The sequence below is a fragment of the Phocoena phocoena genome, chromosome 15 (genome assembly GCF_963924675.1).
Source record: "Phocoena phocoena chromosome 15, mPhoPho1.1, whole genome shotgun sequence".
NCBI lineage: Eukaryota > Metazoa > Chordata > Mammalia > Artiodactyla > Phocoenidae > Phocoena > Phocoena phocoena.
Genome location: NC_089233.1, coordinates 20,598,914 through 20,608,692, shown reverse-complemented (window position 1 = coordinate 20,608,692; position 9,779 = coordinate 20,598,914).

Here is a 9,779-nt window from a genome sequence, read left to right as displayed (position 1 = left end):
GACAGTGCCCACCACATAGCTAAATGGTCACTACATGTTAAGGATCAATGATATCACCAGCCAGGGAGGTGGGGTTCGGAGTAGCCCACTGGAAGGCAGCTCCCTAAAATCCTGCCAGGGTGTTGAAGGATTTAGGGTCTAATCTGAAGTCTCTGGCCCAGAGCCAGACCAAGTCAATACTTGATCGGGCCTTGTCAACATAACCTTTTCATAACCAAGTGCTGCTAAGGTTTTAGAGATGGTGTAGGGGAGATTATGTGCGTAAATACTGGGAAGAAGGACTGCGGTCCAGGCCTCCAGGCCCTCAATTCATTCCTCCATCCCAGAGGTTGGCAAACTATGGCCCAAAGGCCAAGTTTGTGCAGTCCATGAGCTAAGAATGGCTTCTCTGTGGTTGGAAAAAAAAATCAAGAGAAAAATCATATTCTGTGACACATGTAAATTACATGCAGCTTAAAATTCAGTGTTCATGAAGAATTATTAAAACACAGCTGTGCTGGGAATTCCCTGGTGGTCCAGTGGTTAGTACTCCACGCTTCCACTGCCAGGGGCCCGGGTTCAATCCCTGGTCGGGGAGATAAGATCCCACAAGCCGCGTGGCACGGCCAAAGGAAAAGAAAAAATATTGAGCTATGCTCAGTCATTTAATATTATCTCTGGCTGCTTTCACACTCCCACGGCAGCACTGAATAGCTGCGACAGCTACTCAATGTAATTGTGGTTCCATTATGCAGACGAATTTGGGAACTTCTGTCCCAGCCCTTCTTGAGTTCCTACTGTGTGCCTCTTGCCATGCCTGGGAGGGCTGTCCCAAGCTCAGAAAGCTTACCTAGAGATGAGGCACCTTTCCTGCCCCAAGGCCTATATGCTTGCGCCCCATAGGCCTGATTTTGTGTGACCTACACAATAATTTTTTTAATGTTTATTTATTTATTTAGCTGTGTCGGGTCTTAGTTGTGGCATGTGGGATCTTCGTTGTAGCACACGGGATCTTTTGTTTCTGCGCGTGGGCTTCTCTCTGGTTGTGGTGTGCAGGCTCCAGGACGTGCGGGCTCAGTAGTTGCAGCGTGCAGGCTCTCTAGTTGTGGCACGTGGGCTCTAGAGCCTGCGGGCTTAGTTGCCTTGCGGCATTTGGAATCTTGTTTCCCAACTAGGGATTGAACCGTATTGGAAGGCAGATTCTTAACCACTGGACTGCCAGGGAAGTCCCCCACACACAGTAATTTTTAAATCAGGACATTTCACTTTGGCATCTGGGTTTCCAGATTCTCTTGAAAAATTGGAAGATCTGGCCGTCCTGGGCTCACATTTCCAAAGAGCAATAATCAGCTGAATCTAACCTGGCTTCATTTTTTAACATCACCTGCTTGGTCCCTGGAAGCATTTGAGTTTGAGACCCCGACTTTATGGCAAGGAACTCTAGGCTAGCGCGTCCTAAATTTTAACATGTACACGAGTGCCGGGGGGTCTTGGTAAGTGCAGATTCTGACTCAGTAAGTGAAGTGGGGCCTGAATGTTGTGTCTCTAACAAGGTGCTAGGTGATGCTTACCGCCTGGTCCTGATACTTGAGTAGTAAGGCTGTAGGCCTCAAATTCAGCGTGGCCCAGAATCTCCTAGGGGGCTGTGAAAACCCAGGTTAGTTGTTCAAACCCAGAGCTTCTGATACAGGAAGTCTGGAGTGGGGCCTGAGGAGCTGCCTTTCTAACAAGTTCCCAGGTGATGTTGCAGCAGCTGCTCTGGGGTCAGACTTTGAGAACCGCTAGGCACTGGTTGAGCCATCCATTGGTCTGCCTAGGCTGGGGGCTCTGAGGTCTCCCAGATGGCAGGATCTTTATTCCCTCTGAGGTCAGGCTCCTTGACACCCAGCTGTTGTCTAGGAAACCAGGTCTTTTTTTAGTTGCGTTGGGTCTTTGTTGCTGCGCACGGGCTTTCTCTAGTTGTGGCGAACGGGGGCTACTCTTCGTTATGGTGCATGGACTTCTTCTCATTGCTGTGGCTTCTCTTGTTGCGGAGCACGGGCTCTAGGCATGCGGGCTTCAGAAGTTGTGACACGCAGGCTCAGTAGTTGTGGCACACGGGCTTAGCTGCTCCGTGGCATGTGGGATCTTCCTGGACCAGGGCTCGAACCCCTGTCCCCTTCATTGGCAGGTGGATTCTTAACCACTGCGCCACCAGGGAAGTCCCGGAAACCAGGTCTTTATTGGCTTCTTTAGTCACTGTCTCTGACCAGACCCAAGCAGTTTCCTCAAGTTCATATCGACAGTTTAAAGATGGAATTGGAGCCCAGACGTGGGAGAATTTTCTGTCCATGCGTTGCACCCCTCCCCCATTACAAAGGGTTCTGATTCTTGCATCTTAGGATCAAAGACCCCCTCCAAAAAGGTCTCACATTAGATACCACAGGGGGCCCTGCTCAAGAGGACCTGAGCCCCAGAGATGGAGTCTCAGGTGGGTCTGGGCCTGCAGCTCCAGGCCCGAAAGCCACAGGACAGGAGGGGAGAGGCCACACCCGCAGATCCTGTGGCTGCTGTGGCCTCAGGGACGGGGTTAGGCCCTCTGGCAGGTCAGGCCGGGCCCAGCGCCATCCGCCACAGCTGCCTTGAGCAAGAATGACCACCTGGGCCAGGACCGGTTCCCGGAGTCCTTGAAATTGAGAGGGCCGGCAGCGGATCTGGATGGGTGAGCTCGAGGAGATCGGAGATTACAAATTGTTTCATTCTCTTCCTGGACTCTGAGGGCAGGGACTCCCTGCCTCATGGGGGCTCTCGGTTGGCTCTAGAAGCCAGAAGCCCCTGCCCACTGTCTGGCTCAGGCAGGGCCTGCAAGTCCTACATGACAGGATGGCACGTGGGACCTGGCCCCGGCGGGAGGCAGGTGTACTGGGGCGGCTGGGCCAGCCCTTTACAGACCCAGCTCTCCCCTCACCCGCTGGGTGACCTTGGGCAGCCAGCTGTCTCATGGAGGCAGTGGTTCCTTATAGGACTAACTAACTTGAAAATGAAATGAGATGATGTGGACAAAGTGCCATGACAGTTCCTGGCGCGCGTTAGGTGCTCCACAAACTATCAGCATGATAATAGACGTTAATTATGATGACTTCGTTACATAAACGCTCCACCACAGCCTCCCTCCCATTCTCTTGCAGCCTGGCAGACAGAACAGCGTGCGTATGCTCATAAAAGCACCTCTTCGGCAGCAACTGGATTCATTTTGATATTCAACTCAAAGTGCCTACTGTGAGCCGGCCACAGTTCTAGGTCAGCGCCATCCAACACAAATGTAACACAAGCCACAAACAGGAACCACATAAGCAACGTAAAGTTTTCTAATAGCCACACTGAAGAAAAAAAGTAAAAAGAAACAGGTGAACTTCATTTTAGTACTGTAATATATTTTATGGCACCCATATATTCAAAATGTTATCACTTGAACAAGTAGTCAGTGTTAAAAATTATTGATGAGATTTTTTAATGTTCAACATGTCTTTTTAAAGTTTTTAGTTGTGGTAAAGCACACAGAACGTAAAATTTACCATTTTAACCATTTCTAAGTGTACAGTCAGTAGTGTGAAGTACATTCACACTGTTGTACAATTCATCTCCCAAACTCTTTTCATCTTGCAAAATATTAGTATTTTATGTCTCTCCTCTTTTGTATGATTTCTCACGGAAGGGACACCTCGGTTCGATGACGCTTCCGGTGCCCAGTAGTCGCCCCATGTGGACTGTGGCTCCTGTATTGGCTGGAGCAGCGAAGAGAGAGGCCCAGTCACGCCGCAGGGAGGTTCAAATCCCAGTGGAGGGAGACAGGCAGCAAACGAAGAGATTAGACAGTTTCTGATGGTGTTGGCTTCTATGGAGAGAATAAACAGGGCTGTGGGGTGCTGGGGGTCAGGGTGGGCCTCTCTGAGAGGTGGCATTGGAGCTGAGGCCTCAAAGAAGAAGCAGCTCTATGAAGATCTAGGGCAATTGTCCCCAACCCTGCCTGTGCATCGGACTTTGTGCAGGAGTTAAAAACATATATATACAGGTACCGTGACCTGGGGAGTCAGAGCTGCTGTGCATGAGGCCCTGGCCTGTGGGTTTTTTAAGAGCTTCCCAAGTAATCCTGATGCTGGGCCAGGAGGGCTGTGGAAGCTGCTGGGGACGGGTGATTCCAAGGGAACAGCAGGTGCAAAGGAGAGGTGGCAAGATCTTGGCAAATTGGAAGAGCAGAAATGAGGAAGGGTGAGAGGGTAGGAGTTAAGTCTGGAGGGGGGCAAGGGCCAGACCTCACTGCCTCTCCAGGCCGTGGTAGGGAATTTGGGTTTTATTCTAAGTGTGACCAGAAGCCGTTGCTGGACTCACTACAGGAAAACTGCAAGGCCTTTTTGTCAAAAGCTTGGACACTCACTCTTTGTCTCTGCCTGAGTTCTTTTTGTCTGTTTGTTTTTTTAATTCTAATTAATTAATTTTTGGCTGCGTTGGGTCTTTGTTGCCGCGCGTGGGCTTACTCCAGTTGTGGCGAGCGGGGGCTACTCTTTGTTGCGGTGCGCAGGCTTGTCCTTGCAGTGACTTCTCTTGTTGCAGAGCACGGGCTCTAGGAGCGCCGGCTTCAGTAGTTGTGGCACACGGGCTCAATAGTTGTGGCGCACGGGCTTAGTTGCTTTGCGGCATGTGGGATCTTCCCGGACCAGGGCTTGAACCTGTGTCCCCTGCATTGGCAGGTGGATTCTTAGCCACTGTGCCACCAGGGAAGCCCCTCTGCCCAAGTTTAAAAAAAAAAAAATTTAAGGTGCCACTCGTTGCCTTTAATCTGGTAATGAGGAGGGACTTGCAAGGCAGGAGTGTATTTTCATGGAAGGTTATGGCATCCTTTGGTTGGGGGGAAAAAAGAATAGATTCACCCCTAAGCCAAAATCATTCCTACTTGGGGGCAGGGGATAGACTTACTGACCCCATCGTCCCGACCCTGGAGTCGGGAGGAGCCCTCCACCCTGCTCTCTCCTCACCCCCACTCACCCTCATGCCTACCAGTTCCTTTTCCCTTACAGCTTTTACTAGTCTGCTAGGGCTGCTAGAACAGCTACTACAGACTGGATGGCTTAAGCAACAAAAATGTATCTTCTCACAGTTTTGGAGGCTGGAAGTCCAAGATCAAGGTGTTGGTTGAGCAGGTTTTGCAGAAGCCTCTCTCCTTGGTGTGCAGACAGCCGCCTCCTCACTGCGTCTTCACGTGGCCTTTCCTCTGTGCATGCCCATCCCTGGTGTCTCTTTGGGTGTCCAAATAACCTCTTCTTATAAGAATGCTGGTCAGATTGGATTAGGCCCCACCCTATGGGCTTCGTGTTTTCACTTAATCACCTCTTTAAAGACCCTGTCTCCAAATACAGCCACATTCTGAGGCACCGGATATTATAGCTGTAACATATGAAGTGGGGAGGGAGGGATGCAGTTCAACCCATCAACAGCTCAAAGTGGCGGGTGGATGGAGGGAAACCAGGTGCTTCCCTCCCCACCCCCGCCTCTCCCCCCCGACCCCCGGCACCTCCTCTCTACCGTATAAGCAGTAGCAGTAATTGGAATGTTTAGGTGAAGGGCACCTTCCAGTTAGGAAGGTTTCCAGCCATAAACAATTCTCGCAACCACACTGAGGCATAGCAGCTGAATGTCAGCCCTGCCCCCCAGCTCTGAAGTCCAGACATATTTATTGAGCAACTGTCATGTGCAAAGTTCCAAGTTCAAACATTAGGGAATCTGACCAGGGCCCTCATCACCCAGTCAGATAGATTAGAAAGGGACATAAATAGCCATGTTACAAGGCAGATGGGAACAAATCAAACAGGAGCGGGTGGTCCACAGAAAATATTATGGGACTAAAGAGGAGGGAAGATGACGTCCATTCAGTGAGGACTGGGAAACTTCGTGGAAGAGGTGGCACTGGAGTTGGGCCTGGGGCAAAGGCACTCCAGGAGAGAAACAGCATGAGTAAAAGCAACCTGGTGGGAATGTCCGGAGTATCCATGGGCCCCAGCGAGTGATCCATTGGACATGATATGAGAAGCACAGAAACTGCTCCAGGCACTCATCTCTCTCTATGTGCCAGATGCTGTGCCGGGTCCTTCACATTTACAATTGACTCTTCACACCAACCCAGTGAAGGAGGGACTATTTTCCCCTCTTTTTACAGATTGGAAAACCAGGGCACAGAGAGGGTAGGTCAATTCCACACAGTCACACAGCGAGTAAGTGACAGAGCTGGGATTCGAACCCAGCTTCTTAACCATCACCCATTTTGAAGGGAAGAAAAGGAGACATGGAGATTGGGACCATACTGTATGGCCTTTATTCGCAGACACTGGGAGCTGTTGAAAGTTTCTGACAGGCATGGGACAGGTGACAGCTGAGCGTCCGGAGGGCGCCATCCAAAAACCAAATCATTGATTTAGTCCAAAACCAAATAATGCATTTATTGAGCTGGGAAACTCCCCTTCCAGCACCTGTCCTTTCTAAAGCAGCCTTGCAAGTAAGCCTGTTAGCTTAGTGGCCACCTACATGTTGTCATCTTTCTTTCCCCTAATAATGGTAATACTAGCCAACATTTGTTCAATGCTATGCCAAGTGCTTTATATGCATTATCTCTTTTTAATCCTCACTGAAAACAAAACAAAAGCCCAGGGCTTCCCTGGTGGCGCAGTGGTTAAGAATCCGCCTGCCAATGCAGGGGACACGGGTTTGAGCCCTGGTCCGGGAAGATCCCACATGCCATGGAGCAACTAAGCCTGTGCGCCACCACTACTGAAGACCGCGTGCCTAGAGCCTGTGCTCTGCAACACGAGAAGCCACCGCAATGAGAAACCCGTGCACCGCGGTGAAGAGTAGCCCCCACTCGACACAACTAGAGAAAGCCCGCGCGCAGCAACGAAGACCCAAGGCAGCCAAATATAAATAAATAGAATAAATAATTAAAAAAAAAAAAGCCAAGGGACGGAGGTGCTATTGTTGGCCCCATTGACAGATAAGACAGCTGAGGCTCAGAGAGGTGATGTGATGGGTCCAAGACTCCACCCAAGTCTGTCTGACTCCAAAGCTCTCATTTTTAATGATAATAGAATAATTCATGTTTCCCAGTGAAAAAAAGAGAGAGAGAGAGAGGCTAGACCTACTACGTGAGCCTCAAAATATTACCAGGTTGACCTTATTTTTCTGACTCTAGTCAGGGACACTGCATTTTATTCCCAGTGCAATAACCACCTGCCTTCTCCACTTCTACCCGCTCCTCTCGCACCCCTGGCATCTTCCAAGGCTCAGCAGATACTCTCCACTGCAAGTTGCCTCCAGCCTTGGTAGGGAGAGAGTAGGGAGCAAATGAAACTGACCACATTCTTCCCTGCCAGCTGTCGACACATACCAGCCACCCTGGGCAAGTGGCCACTTGCACGGCTGGGTAGGGGCAAAGCCGTGGGCTTGTGTGCACACCATTGGCATCCCTGAATCCCAAAGTCATCTGTCCATCAAGACACGATGATTCTGCTCCTGGCACCAGGCCTAGTGGACAAGGTGTTTTCCCATGTAATTGTACAGGATTGTACAGGATAAAGCCTGGTGTAGTTAAGTCCTCGGCAATAAGGAAGCAAACATAGCATTAAGACTCTGTCAACAAGGTTTTGGAAGACAGGAGCCATCCAAGAAATACAAGTTCTGATGCCACCACCTTTTCTGAAATCCACCTTGGGCTCACCCATCCCCAAGAGGAAAAGAAAGGTCCTCCTGCGTAAATTATAGAAAGAATTGCTGGGCTACTGGAGACCCCAGCAGATTTTCCTAGTTGATTGAATACCTCTCCCTTTTGTTTGGTTTGGGTTTTTTTTTTTTTAACTTTTTAAAAAAACTGTAAAAGTAACAAATGTTTGGAAAATAGTTACAAATATTAGAACACAAGCTAAAGTATACATCCAATCTGAACTTCTTTGACAAGCCCCATTTCTGCCAAATAGTAGATACTTAATCCCAACCAATCCAGCATCTTCCCTGTTCCTTTCCCCAGAATTTCCCCTAAATTCTAGGAAGACTGCATTTTAAAAAATTCTTCTATAATTCCCATTGCCCTAACATTTTTCCTGACAACAGATTTTTCCATAAAGCTATAATCTCACTTTTATCACCTAACATTCTATCATAAGCTTTTTCCATGTTGCTATAAAAAATCATTCTTTTATTATTTTTTATTATACAAGAAATATATGTTCATTGTAGGAATGTTCCAAAACACAGATAAACTAAAAATAATTTTTAAAAAATAATCCAAGATCCTTCACCCAAACGTAGTTACTATAAACATTCTGGTTAATTTCACCCACTTTTTTTTTTTCCCTATGCACATAGCTACCTAGAAATTCATAGTTTTTTTTTAAACAAAAATAATTAACCATTCTTCCCCAATATTCCGTCGTGTGCTTCTATCATAGTTTGTCTCATCCTTCTGCTCCGGTTGTACATTTATGTTTTCTTGCCGTGAGCATCTGTGTTCATGCAAGGAAGCCAGGCAGTGAGGGATTAATCGCCACAAGGTGTGGTCACCTTTCAAACCCACCTGTGGTACTCGGTCACCAGGTGGACAAGGAAATGACAAACCAGGAGTACTCTGGCCTCATGACAAGATGGGTCCTCCAGGGTTTAGCATATTGGCCAAAGCCCAGATGCACGTATGTTTCTCCTTTAAAGGCCATACAAAAAGAACATGTTTTTCTGGCAGCTGTGGTCACATCTGATGCCTTGTTCTTTGGGGTCTTCTGGCTGGGGTGGCAGGACGTGTGTCAGGCTACTCCTAGGATGGAGGCTGATATAATCCTAGACCCAGGAGCGGAGAAACCTACAGAACAGGTTTCGTAAGAACCCCGATGTGCACGGCAGCTCGGGGCCAAGGGGTCAGCATGGCAGGTTGTTTCTGAGTTGCAAGTACTAAGGTATTTTATCTAATCTGGTGAGTTTATGAGACAAGGGAGGATCTTTGGTGAATCTGTTTCCCTGTAGTGTGGCCTGTGGAGATGGTTTTTAGATGGTGAGCAAATGTCTTTCATCTCATTAGTAATTATTCATGTTGAGGTGTATTAGAAAACATATATAATTAGTAACATCAGGACTGTGATTTTGTGGACATTCTTGCTTAGGACAAAGCTAAAGTAGGTGTTTAAGTGATAACAAGAGTGAGTCAATATAAAGAAAGATATTAAGTTGATGAAAGTATAATTGGTACCCAGATGCAGCCCAAATCATGAAGGCAGCGCTTAAGCTTGGCCCTTGTACATCAGACAGTTAGTCCCAGAGAACAGAAAGACAGCCAGCACCTTCAGCTCCAGTCTTTGACACCAGCCCCCCCTTTGCCACAAGAGGCCTCTGTCCTCAGAGGCAGCTTCTTGGAGCTTCTTCACCATTCCAGTATGAGTTGGATTAAGAACCCAGAAGGTGCTGGAAACAAGCAGTCAGTGCAGACGCATCATCTGAGTTCCTAAAACCTGGAAGCTGGTCTGGTCCGGTCAGTTTTGAACATAGAAGTCCTGTCCTGCAAGATTGTGGTAAATGCCTCTGACTTGTGGGCTCTGGTTTCATCATTCATGCCATGACTTGAGCATTTATTTTTGAAGTGAGATTTTTAAATAGATTTGTGTATTGAGATTTTCTTTTTTTTTTTTTTTTTTTAAAGAGATACCTTTATTTTATTATTATTATTTCTTTTTGCGGTACACGGGCCTCTCACTGCTATGGCCTCTCCCGTTGCGGAGCACAGGCTCCGGACGCGC